This window comes from Camelus ferus, chromosome 9 (genome assembly GCF_009834535.1).
Source record: "Camelus ferus isolate YT-003-E chromosome 9, BCGSAC_Cfer_1.0, whole genome shotgun sequence".
Taxonomy (NCBI): domain Eukaryota; kingdom Metazoa; phylum Chordata; class Mammalia; order Artiodactyla; family Camelidae; genus Camelus; species Camelus ferus.
In genome coordinates, this window is record NC_045704.1 from 76,789,560 (window position 1) to 76,801,731 (window position 12,172).

General features: G+C 43.9%; 1 long non-coding RNA gene across 1 annotated transcript in view; it reads right to left on the minus strand.

Annotated features, from left to right (window-relative positions):
• Positions 1 to 12,172, minus strand: part of LOC116665917 — a 74,942-nt gene that overhangs the window by 14,586 nt on the left and 48,184 nt on the right. The window contains exons 3-6 of the long non-coding RNA XR_004322750.1: positions 10,677 to 10,766; positions 5,109 to 5,220; positions 712 to 851; positions 122 to 283 (exon numbers count right to left, since the gene is read on the minus strand). This is a non-coding gene — a long non-coding RNA (uncharacterized LOC116665917). The remainder of the gene's footprint in view (positions 1 to 121; positions 284 to 711; positions 852 to 5,108; positions 5,221 to 10,676; positions 10,767 to 12,172) is intronic.

Genomic DNA, 12,172 nt, shown 5'->3' on the forward strand with positions numbered 1-12,172 from the left:
TTAGAACCAAGGAATAACATCTGGTCAGGGAGTAATTTTCCTGAGATGGTCTGGTAATTTTGTGGACGCCATTTGATTTTTCTTATTTCATTAGCATGTAAATCAAAACAGATGGCGTCACCTTATCTTTCTCAACTGCACCAGCAATAGAGGACCGTCTACAGAATGAGGGGATTCCGCAAAAGCCGAGCCTGCCCCAGGTTATCGTGTGTGCAGGCTGCCGCCCACTGCTCCCTTCTGAGTCATTCCCCCGATGTGACTTGGCAGCTCGTCTCCATCAGCTCTGTGGTTGAAAAAAAAAAAAAATGGGTCATTGCGCTGCGACAAAAGGACATTCACTGCAAATACAGCAACTAAGAAAAGTTTGAGCTCCAATGGTCTCAAATGCCCAGAGGAAGCTTGTACTTGCAGCGTGTGGGTGCCAGAAACAGACAGACTGGCAAAGCAACACAGTCTCCCCCAGCAGCCCACCAGGGACACGTTTAAGAATTCAATCAGACAGAAGGAAGTGGCTGAAAGCCACTGATGGAGGGGACATGAGGCCTTGAAAAAGGCTGTTTTCTACATTACCAGCATTTAATTGAAACATTCTGGAACCACCAGTCCCAGGACTTAAAAATAGGGCATCACAACAAAAGACTCAATGGTAACATTTTCATTTAGGAAATTTCATTTTCTTGCCTAAATGATATGGAAGTAGATCGGGCTCACCTTACAGAAAGGCCGAGCGTCACCGGTTTCACCCGCACACGCGCAAACGGGCGCACAGAACTGGAAGGGTTCACAGATGAAGCAGACTAGCAAGAAATGGACGCAGGTGATGGGTACACAAGTGTTGGTTGTATTAGGCTCTGCTGAGTCATTGTGAATGTTTTAAATTTTCCATAAAAAAGAGGAAAAGGCAGTGTTGATTTCACAGGCTGCAAAGGATTTTTCATAGTTATTCTTTCCTCCCACGGCTCATTTCATGAAAATTTCCCCCAAGCTTCACCGTGTCTCTAAGTCACAGGACCTAGAGGCACTGCAGATATTGCTAAGCCCGCTCTGAAGCTCTCCGTGCTGATGTGGAAAGCAGAAGCCTGCTCTGGCAGAGGAAGGGCGGTGCCCAGGCGGAAGGCATGGGAAGTGAGTGGGCAGCAGGCTGAAGGGACCGAAAACAGCAGGGCAGTAGCAGTGCTTCCACTGAAATGCGCTGGGACCAGCTCACCTGTACTAGAGGGCACCTAGCATCCCCGGGACACTCAGCTACTAACTCAAGTTCAATCCACGAAGCATTTTGTTGAACAGCCATCATGAGCCAGGTCGGGGCGCTGAGCACAGAGCACATGACTATGAGTGAGTGCCACCATCTGCACAAGCTCAATCTTCATTGTCTTTAAAAGTTGAAGCACATTGACTAAACTGTCTGCAAACTCAGTCGTCTTAGCAGCATTAACCTAAGGAAGAAAAATCTCCAAAGACAAACTCTACAAATGCTGCTGTTCCACACCAGCTCCACCTGCGTGCAGAGCATGTGAGCTGATGACATGCTTGCCTCCTTCTTAGAACAAGTTTTAAAAAGCAAGGCAAAACTAGGCTTTTCTAGAGAGGACCGAGATGGGCAAGATAACGCGCTGCTGATGGGCTGACGAATGCTCGGTGTTCGTAGGACAGAACCACGAAGCAGAGCACAGTGAGAAGGCGATTCACGCCGATTCCACTTTGGAACAAAGGTCTGAAAAGTCACAAGGGTCCTTAGCGCAGGTCATGCTGGGTTTTGTCGCTGTAGGGAATGGGAAATGGAGCAGTGAGGAAATAAGCCGATTGATAACGGACCGCCCAATGCCTCATCCATCTAAAGCAACGTCCCCTTCCCCCTTCTCTTCCTTCTTGACAGCTGGCCCAGAGAACCTAAACTTAGCAAGGGTGAGGTGTAGGAAACCAGATAGCGCATTCTACAGTTGGATAGGAAATACTGGGCTCAATGTGTTTAAGGTTAAGATTAATTCCTCACTTCCTCTGAATCTATTTTAAAAACAGAGCAAAGGATGGCATATGCTTTCTTCTAACAAAATGACAGATGATCAAAGGAGCAACATGATCCTTCTGTCAAACCCTCCTACTGCCGTGGCCCTTTGCCTACAGAAGTTTTTTTTTTTTTTAAGTATTTTATCATTGCGGTTAAAACTTGGTTGCCTGTGTTTATTCAATAGTGGCAACAGCCAGAATAATGGTGAGTAGTGATTGGTGGAATTGACACAAGCCAGTAGAACAAAGGAAAATTTTCATGGGATTGTTCTTAAACATCGACTTCACAGCAACCAGCAAAGACCGCAAGGCGCTCTCTTTCTCAAGCCTGTGAGACCTGGTGGCTGAGAGCAGAAATCTGCCCGCCGCTGAGGTGGAGAATCAATTTTTCTGATTTGCAGTAACAATCCTAATTAATGTTGGCTCGTTATTATTCCTTGTGTTCTGTAAACAAGAGCTCCCTTTCTGCATAGCCGCTCATTAGGGCTGATTTAATTGAATCTCAGAAGGAAAGGCATGACCGCCTCGGGAAGCAGAGGGCTGGAGGCTTCTGAGCGAGCAGTGGTTCACAAGTGACTCATGAGCCACATGCGGAGGAAGAAACACGGACCCTCTCCCCTCCCCTTCTTCCACCGGCGTGGTTTAGGGGATCATCACTAACTGTTTTCACCACAGTCTGCCTTTGCCTTGCTCCTCTGCGGTTGTCAGTTTTTATGTCCCTCGAGCTCTGGCCCTCTTTGAGCTTTTCAGGACCCCAGATATCGAGGAGAAATGCTGTTCAATCTAGGATCCTTTCAGGAGAAAGAAAATCAGGGCAGAGATTGGCAGGCCATCAGATTCTATTGATTCCAAATGCCACTGTTACTGCTCCAACTAAAGTGCTTTTTTCAGTCAAGGCACTTTTCAACTCTGGGTGGAACATGATCTTTCTTTGAATAGGGTTCATTATCCAGTCCCTTCAGTCAGTCATTCCTTCATGGATCCTACAAGGACTTCTGGAGTTCCTGATGGGGGTTGGGCTCCACTCTGGACACTGGGGTGAGTGTTGAACAAGACACAAAAGGTGCCTGCTTTCAGGGAGATTATACCCCAGTGCAGGGAGACAGACAATAATGTGCCAGCAAATGAATGAACAGAAGGACGGAGCCACAGAGAAAATAACACAACATGGTGCAATTATAGCCGCCAAGTGAGTCAACTGGTTGGGTCTCTGGATGACTGGCTGAGACGACTCTCTGAGGAGGTGCCATTTAAGCTGGGATGCAGGTGATGTGAAGGAGTCGGCCGTGCGGAGATGGGGGGCATTCCTAGTGGGGGCACAAGTACAGAGGCTACAAGGCACTAACAGGCATAGGAAGTTCAAGGAGCCTCGAGCAGACCAGCAGGGCTGGAGCAGGCAGGGTGGGCAGCAGGGAGGCCTGTCACAGAGCGGGTGACGCCAAACCCGGCAGGGCCTTCCCCGAAGACCACAGCAAGGAGTTTGCTGCAGCAGGATAGCAGTGGTGGGGAAGGGGCCTTCCAAGGGAGAATGACACGATCAAATCTTTAATTTTCTGGCTGCTGTGTGCAGAATGTACTGGAGAAAGAGGAAAAGTGACGATGATGAGACTAGGAAGCTATTACAGTTCCCATGAGAAATAATAGAAAGGTAACGATCTCAGAACAACAGTTAGCATGCATTCCGTGCTCACTGTACAGCAGGCATCGTGCTAAGCCTTGCATGCGCCGCCTCATTCCTTTCTCCTAATACCCCACGAGACGTTAAGAGAGATTAAGTAACATGTCCAAGGTCACCCGCAATGGATCTGGATCCAAACCCAGGCAATCTGACTCCCACATTCACCTGCTTTGGAACTTCAGCAATGAGCACAATGTGAACCCTGGAAAGATATCTGTTTTAAGACAATTACACACACCCCTCCATACATATCTGACCCAGTCCTGGAGTTGGAAATGATTTCCTCTGGTAATTCTGATTTAATGATTGTTACATTGTGTGTCTTCGTGGATATGTGTAGAGTTAAATAATTTACATACTTTTCTGCCTAGGAAGAGCTTTAGCGTTGAGTTATCTCCCCAGGTGACTTGGTTTCAGCCTCTGATGGAAGCAGATGAGCACCGTGGGGGAATCCCAGCCATTTTTTAGCCTAAACAACAATCAGTGACTTAAGAGTCTCCCCCCGGGGGGCACCAGGACAGCAGTGCCTGCTGTGGAGTGTCTCCTAAGTGTTCCTGGGGGTTCTCTGAGGATAGTTCACACACTCCACAATCCCTGCTGGGACTCACTGATAACTCCTCTGGACACCTGCTTTGTCCCTCACCTGGTTCCCTAAGCCGGGACCCAACCCCTTCCACAGCCACCAGGACCTCACCCCCACCAGGTGTGCCTGGCTCCCAGCAGCATTCCACGGGGGAGAAAGGAGCCAGCTTCACTAAGACCCAGACTCCTGCCACCTGAAAGTCCGCCTCCCAAGGAGGTAGCACTCATCCAATTTAGAAACATCCAACATCTGCGTCTGAAACATTTGCCTTTTGTTTATAGCACTGACTTCCAGGTATTCCCGAGATTAACCAGTGCATATTTATTCTGAAGTTATGTGACAATTGTGTGATGGGAAATAAGCAGGTGGCTCCTCTGTGACTGACCTGCTCCTTCTATAGCTAGAGAAGGTTGGCGGTTTTAGATAGGACCCTCTCTCCAAAAACCATTTTCAGTTTCCTTTGAGCAGGCATTCTGCTTCATGTACAATAGCATAATTCAAACATACTGCCCAACCAACAAAGACTGGCCAAATAAATTACAGCATACTTTATAAGGAAATATTAGTTGACCATTTTTAAAAATTGTCACAGAATACATAATGACACAGAAAGATATTTATGCTGTGTTGGTAAGTGTAAAAAACAAGTTACAAAAATATATATAATCCTTTCATATATATATATATGGATTTCTGGTCATCTTTGTTAACATTTTATAATCTGCATTTTATAATGTTTTATAATGGAAGTGTTTTACTTTGTAATATGAAAAAAAATCAATTAGAGTGTTCTTTAATTCATAAGGCCTCAGCCAGTGCAGGAGCTAAAGGAAGACTTACAGACCAGAGTTGAGATCCACGCCAGACTTGGGCCTTAGAGCAGGGCTAGTCCACAGACATATGATGACAGGAGACACAAGTCTATGTCATTTAGAATTTCCCAGTAGCCACACTTAAGAAACAAAAAGAAAGAAGTGAAATTAATGTTAATGATTTGTTTTACCCAGTATATCCAAAGTGTTATCACATGTTGATATGCAATCTATATAAAAATACTGAGACATTTTATATTCTTTTTCCCTAAGACTTGGAAATGTTTACCCTTAAGGTGCATTTCAAGAGTTCCAGGGGGTGGCGAGTACAGCTCAGTGGTAGAGCACATGCTTAGCATGCATGAGGTCCTGGGTTCAGTCCCTAGTACCTCTATTTAAATTAATTAATTCAAGAAACTAATTACCTGCCCCTCCTCAAAAAAGAGTTCCATAGGGCACCTGTGGCCAGCGGTTACCTTTTGTGAGAGCAGTGAGGAGAGGGGAGGGAGGAGCCTCAGTGAGGGGGGTTTCCTTTGCACCCAGAGAAAAGATGGCAAGTATCAGAGGGAGGCTGAGAGAACGCTCCTGTTGCTTCCCTCTCTTTGGTCTCTGGGACCTGGGAGAAAGAGCAAGCTCTCCTGGAGACTCTGTAAGAGCTGGGTTTCAGTGAAGGTGAGGAAGTGGAGGGAACATTCTGTGGTAAACAAGTGTGTGAGGGGGCGGGGGGTTTACAGCTGCACAGGGATTGCAGCGGGACACGCTGGGAGGATTGGCAGAAGGCCCCACGGTGGGAGGAAGAACCAGGGGCTGAAATGCTCAGAACAACACGGGATGGGCTACATGCGAGGAAGCATGTGCAGAGGGCTTATGTTTTGGGTGGTGGCTAGCTCTAACAGGGATGAGAAGCAAGAAACTAATTGGGCTCGTGGTTCCAACAGAACTTTGGCAAGCAGGTCTCTCCCTGCCCTTCTGAGGGAGGCTTATGGAAGCCTCTGCAGCTGGTGCCCAGTCCCTCTGTCCTTTACCTGCCTCATGTTGGCTGATGCTAGGGAAACACACATAACTTACATCCTTGAAGTAGTCAGAAGTTCTAATGAGCTCTGTATATATAATCTAAGAATTCTGAAGCTGAGTTTTTAGGGCTAATCCTTCTCAAAACATTCTAGATCTAGATGAACAGTTTCCACAAAGGGCATGACCCTAAACTTAATTCGGAAAATATTACCAACTAAACATGGAGACAGAAAATAGTGGGATAAAATGGAGCTAGACATTGGCAAGATTTGTTCTGCTTTCCTAAAATATAGATCAATAAAATTGACCCCTTAAGTTACTTAACCAATTTCCCCAATAAATTCAGAAACCCACATAGTAATTATTAAGATAATCTTGGTATGTACCAAGTGCACAATAAACTACCACTTTACTTGAATACATTAAAGGCAAAAAATCCAAGTCAACTAAATTTAAGAAGTGAAATTAATTTTAATAATTTGTTTTACTCAACAAATCCAGTCTTATTCTACATCAATATACAATCTATATAAAAATTTTATAGTTCATTTTATTCTTTTTCACTAAGACTTGGAAACATTTACACTTAAGGCACATTTCAAGAGTTCCATGGGCACCTGTGGCCAGTGACTACTGTTTGCAGTTCGTATTTGTTACTAAAGTACAAAATACTCTTGTATTTGTTAGCTAACTCCAGTGGAGAACATTGCTCATTGGATGGTTCAGTTTCCCTTGCAAGATCCCACTGAGAATTGTTAGAAATAAACAAAATCTATAACTTTCTTGAGGAACTTTATGATCAGAAAAAAAAACCTCAGAATAAAGAAATCCTCTTTTTCAGAGAAAATGTTTCCTCTGTAATGTTTCATCCTTTGCAATAGTGAGAACTTTTATTTAGACAGTTTCTCTTTTTGCTCTGGGCACCAGGAAACTCAGCAAAAGCTGATGTTCAAGCAGAAGTCTATATTGTATTGGCTACTCTTGCAATCCATGGTCCTGATTTCCTAACATATTATTGCGTGTACACACACATACAGAGACGTACACACATGCCTACACCTTTTTCGAAGAGATGGGACACGAATGATTTAATTGCTGCATAATGGAAGGCACCAAAGACTTGGGCTGAGGAGAGCCCACCACGAGACTCATCTTAGCAGGCACCAGCTGGGTAACTTCGGACATGTCACTTACCTTCTCTAAGTTTAGTTTCCTTGTCTATGAAAGATCTACTTGGTCTCTCCCTCAAAGAGTTTTGAAGATTGAATTAGATGATGCGAGAATAAGTAGTAGGTAGTGCCATTTCTCTCAGCACTTTTCTCATCCTGTTCTGGCCATTTGCCTGTCCTGGCTACACCCCAGAGCTGGATTCAGCAGATCTGGTTCATATCCAGGTCTACCAAACCAGAACCCAAAGGTTATGGCTTAGGCATGTTGTTTCATACATTTCCCTAAAACGAGCACCAGAATTCAGTATGTTCCCAGGAAAGGGGGCCGCCTAGAAGCCTCCTGATACATGTTATAGCCCCAACCCCTACAACTACATACATCCTTGGCTTGCTCCAGGACTTCTGGAAAAATCAGTATCTTCTACTTCAGTCTCCCTCTTGGGTAGCAAGGGTCCTAAGAGCTGTGGCCGGCAGAGGTGTGAGGGGCGAGCCCCCCCACTAGGTATCATTTCCCTGATGCCCCCACCATCACCCTACCCAGTGTACATTAGGTGCCCCTTCCAAGTGCTCACCTGCACCCCGTGCAAGTTTCTACCTCTGTTCTCGTCAAACCTCACATTATTTCTCTCCTAGTCTCCCTTCCTGGAGTGTGAGCTCCTTCAGATTGGAATACTGTGTCTTAACTCACCTTAGAATCCCTAACACAGGTAATACAGGTGTTAACACAGTGCATGATGAAGAACCCTTCCCTTCCTTCCATCTTTCCATTTCTTTTATTTTGTCTTGGATATTTTCCCTACTTTTGGAGGTTAGGGGCAGAAGATGCTCCAAAATAGAGGGTGAGATCATTGATCATTTTACTGAGAATCTGGGGAAACGGTAGTTAGGGAGAGAGCCAGATGAGGGAAGGAAGCAAACATTTACTGAGTGCCTACTGTGTATGCTAGGCAGCCTCACCTGCACATCTCACTTAAGTCTTCCAACCCTCATCCCTACATGCTTGTGCTCTCATTCAAGCACTCACCCATTAACCCTCACAATGACTTCAAGTCAAAAACTTGACTGAACTTGAGCAAATTACATGAGCAAGTTAATTACACGTTACAGGGATACCAAAATAGGCTTTTAAAATAGAACGACACCCATTTTGATGATCCCTAATCCCAAGAAAGCAAATCCAACATCAGAAGTCAAGAGCCCATTATTTGTATCTAGATCATCCACCCCTGGGCAGTAAGTCAGAGAATTAAGATAATTACACACTTTCTGGTTCATTATCTGTGACGAAACATCCTACAGATATGTAAAATGTCAGGGGGGCTGCACTCCCGTGCAAGCTATTACAGGAATCTGTTACAGATTTCCCTGATGCTCAGCAAGGTCAAACACACCATATATCAGCACATGCAAGACTAGAATTCCCACCCACTGCTGCCTGCCCTGCCTGCAGCCCCACTCTTTCCGTGAGCCCCAGCCTCATTCTCAACCTCCACCTGGGCCTCCCCACTCCATTCTCTCAGTGGCGTCTCTGTCCCTTGCTCTTATGCCACACTATCCACAGGCTCGACTTCAGCTTTACCAATGGTTATCCAGGGCCCTTGGAAATGGAGGGCAGTGGGTCAAAAGCATGCAGGGGTACCCCTGACATATATACATGTGAACAAAATACCTTCCATATCTTCCCTTCCAATTAGATCCATTGTCAAGTTTTTTGGCCAGGAAAGATGAGGCAGGCATGACTGACTGCTTCCTCAATGCATTCCCACCACCCTTTTCTTTGCTAACAGGATGTAGGATGCTGCTTACATCGCTGAACAGCCACAGGCTCAGGGATATAACACAGTGTCAGCCTATAAGGGGAAGTCTGCTGGAGGCCTCAGAGAAAGGTGTCCTCCCTGATAAAAGGAGATTCGTGGAAACAAACTCTCCTTTCTGCCTTTGGACATTTTCATGAAAGGACATGATGCTTGGAGCTGCTGCAGCCATTTTGTGCCCATGAGGGAAAAGCCAAAGAGTATGAAAGAAGCTCACCTGGAGCCCACTTAACCAATTCTGAGACTTTGTGAGAAAACTAATTCTTTACTGGTTAAGTCACTTTTATTTGGGTATTCTGTTACAGCCAAAAGCATCTTTGTTGACTCAAGGGAAAAGCCCAGAACATCTAGTTTGTTATTCATACTAATGGGCTAGACAGAGAACAAGACTTAAGTAACAAGAATACATCTCTGCATTTCTGGTTTCACGGCAGGTATAAGAGTCATTTGAGGAAGAAAGACTTCCTTGGATCTGGCCTCTCTATGGCTTGTGGAAATGGCCAAAAACATCCTGATATCTATTAAGAAACAGTAACTATGGCCAGCCTCTGTCTGGCAACCTCGGCATCTTAGAACCCAGGGCAATATTGAAAAACCAGGTTCATGTGCCTTACAACAAGTTTTTCAACTGGGATAAAATTCTATCCCATAAACATCAATTATATTTGAAACTTATTCTTCTGGGATATAGAAATCATGACCAAGACTACAGAATCCTAGAATTTTAAAGTTGGAAAATAGTTGGAGATTATCTCTGGCAACCATTTTATTTTACAAATGAGAAAACAAATTGCCTGATGCATTTCCTACAGACAATTACTGAGATCATGAAAACTAACAAAATCCTCACTCCTTCATATAAGGGAGAATTTCTTCAATGACTTTCAGACCATCTATTTTAAACAAGATGGTTTCTTTCTATCAGGTATTGGAATGTAGAATTCTCTTTATATACATCCATTGAATAACGTGGAAAAAATGAACTCACACAAAAGGAAAATAAACGGATGCACTCAAGATGTTGTCATACGGGCTGCTGTCCTAGGCTGCCATGCTTCTGAATTGGTGTCAGGATAAGCTATTCCTTCAAGTAATTAAACCAGAATGAATAAATGAAATTTGCACTTGTGCATGGTTCCCCTCTAGGATCTCACAAACATGTGAGCAAATGCTTATTAACCATCCATAGAATGTTGTCTTCCTACAACTATTTTACCAAGTACTTACACCTCCACTCATGGGACAGTCTCAGTGCCCTTCTCAAGTCTAAAATAAAATAATTCTGTAACAGTCTTTAAGTCAAATTCAGCCACGCATCTCACCCCGAGAAACGAATAGGAGAAGTTCCCACCTCAACTCTGTTCCCTGCCTGCCCTCAGGAATCACAAGGTGAAGGGAAGGCAGGACCTAAATAAAACTTTCAGAGTTGTAACAAGCAATGTGGATAAAGTTCCTATCAAAATAACAGCATCTGTACTTTGATAAGGGACATACATATTAAAAAATGGAAATGAATTTGAGAAGTTTTATGATCCTACAGTTGGGAAGTTCAGAACTAAGATAATTATAAAGGGAAAAAAACCTAGAAATAACACTCACCTTGTAGTGAGCCCCAACCTCATAGTCAGGAGGCCACCACTTTGGGGTAATTTCAAGAGTGTAAGGATGTGAGACTTCAGTGCAAATATCCTAGGGAGAGATAACATGCTGATTTAAGTTTATACTCAGATCAAATGTGGAGAGAGCTATTCCTGAACTCGTTTGACTAGTGTAGACAGAAGAGAGCCTGAGTTGGAAGAAAGGATGTGTAAGATACCAAGAAGTGCTGAAGTGAACAGCAGAAAATGGGTCTGACAGTAATCCCACTCCTGGGCATATATCCAGAAGGAACTCTACTTCAAAAAGACACCTGCACCCCAATGTTCATAGCAGCACTATTTACAATAGCCAAGACATGGAAACAGACTAAATGTCCATCAACAGATGACTGGATAAAGAAGCTGTGGTATATTTCTACAATGGAATACTACTCAGCCATAAAAATGACAACATAACGCCATTTGCAGCAACATGGATGTCCCTGGAGAATGTCATTCTAAGTGAAGCCAGAAAGAGAAAGAAAAATACCATATGAAATCACTCATATGTGGAATCTAAAACAAAACAAAGCAAAACAAAACACAACATAAATAAAAAACAGAAACAGACTCATAGACATAGAATACAAACTTGTGGTTGCCAAGGTGGAGGGGGGTGGGAAGGGATAGACTGGGAGTTCAAAATCTGTAGATACTGACAGGCATATGTAGAATACATAAACAAGATTATACTGTATAGCACAGGGAAATATATACAAGATCTTGTGGTAGGTCACAGCGAAAAAAATGTGACAATGAATATATGTATGTTCATGTATAACTGAAAAATTGTGCTCTACACTGGAATTTAACATAACACTGTAAAATGACTATAACTCAGTAAAAAAAAAAAGTTTAAAAAAATAAAATAAAGTAAAATAAAATAAGAAAATGGGTCTGAAATAAAGAAATTCTCCCTTCAGCCCCCTCCTGGTTTTCTTCCTGTGCAGAGAATTAAGCATGGTGTTCCTCAGAGGCTTTAGAGCATGGTTCCAGGAGCAGACAGTGCATTCCTTCCAAAAACGGGGCTGCCCACAAATCTCTAGGCAGCAAAAACAAAACCACTTGCTTGAGTTTATCTCTAGCACATAGTCATTAGTCAAATCTTAGAGGTGTTTCTCTGAGGGAGAAGAGCAAATGAAATACGTGAAGACTGTGGTGCAATAAAGACTGTGCCTGGTCATTGTCCCTGGTTCCTAGAACAGAGCTTCAAAAGTCCTTGGAATCTCCTGAGTGTACTGGGCTAAGTTGTGTCACCCCAAAGTTTATTGAGGTCCTAACCCTCATTACTTCGGGATGTGACTGTATTTGGAGACAGCATCTTTGAAGAGGTAACTGAGGTAAATGAGGTTGTAAGGGTGGGGCCCTGATCCAACATGACTGGTGTCCTCATAAGAAGAGATGAGGACACAGACATACACCGAGGGGAGACCATGAGAAGACACCCAGAGAAGAGAG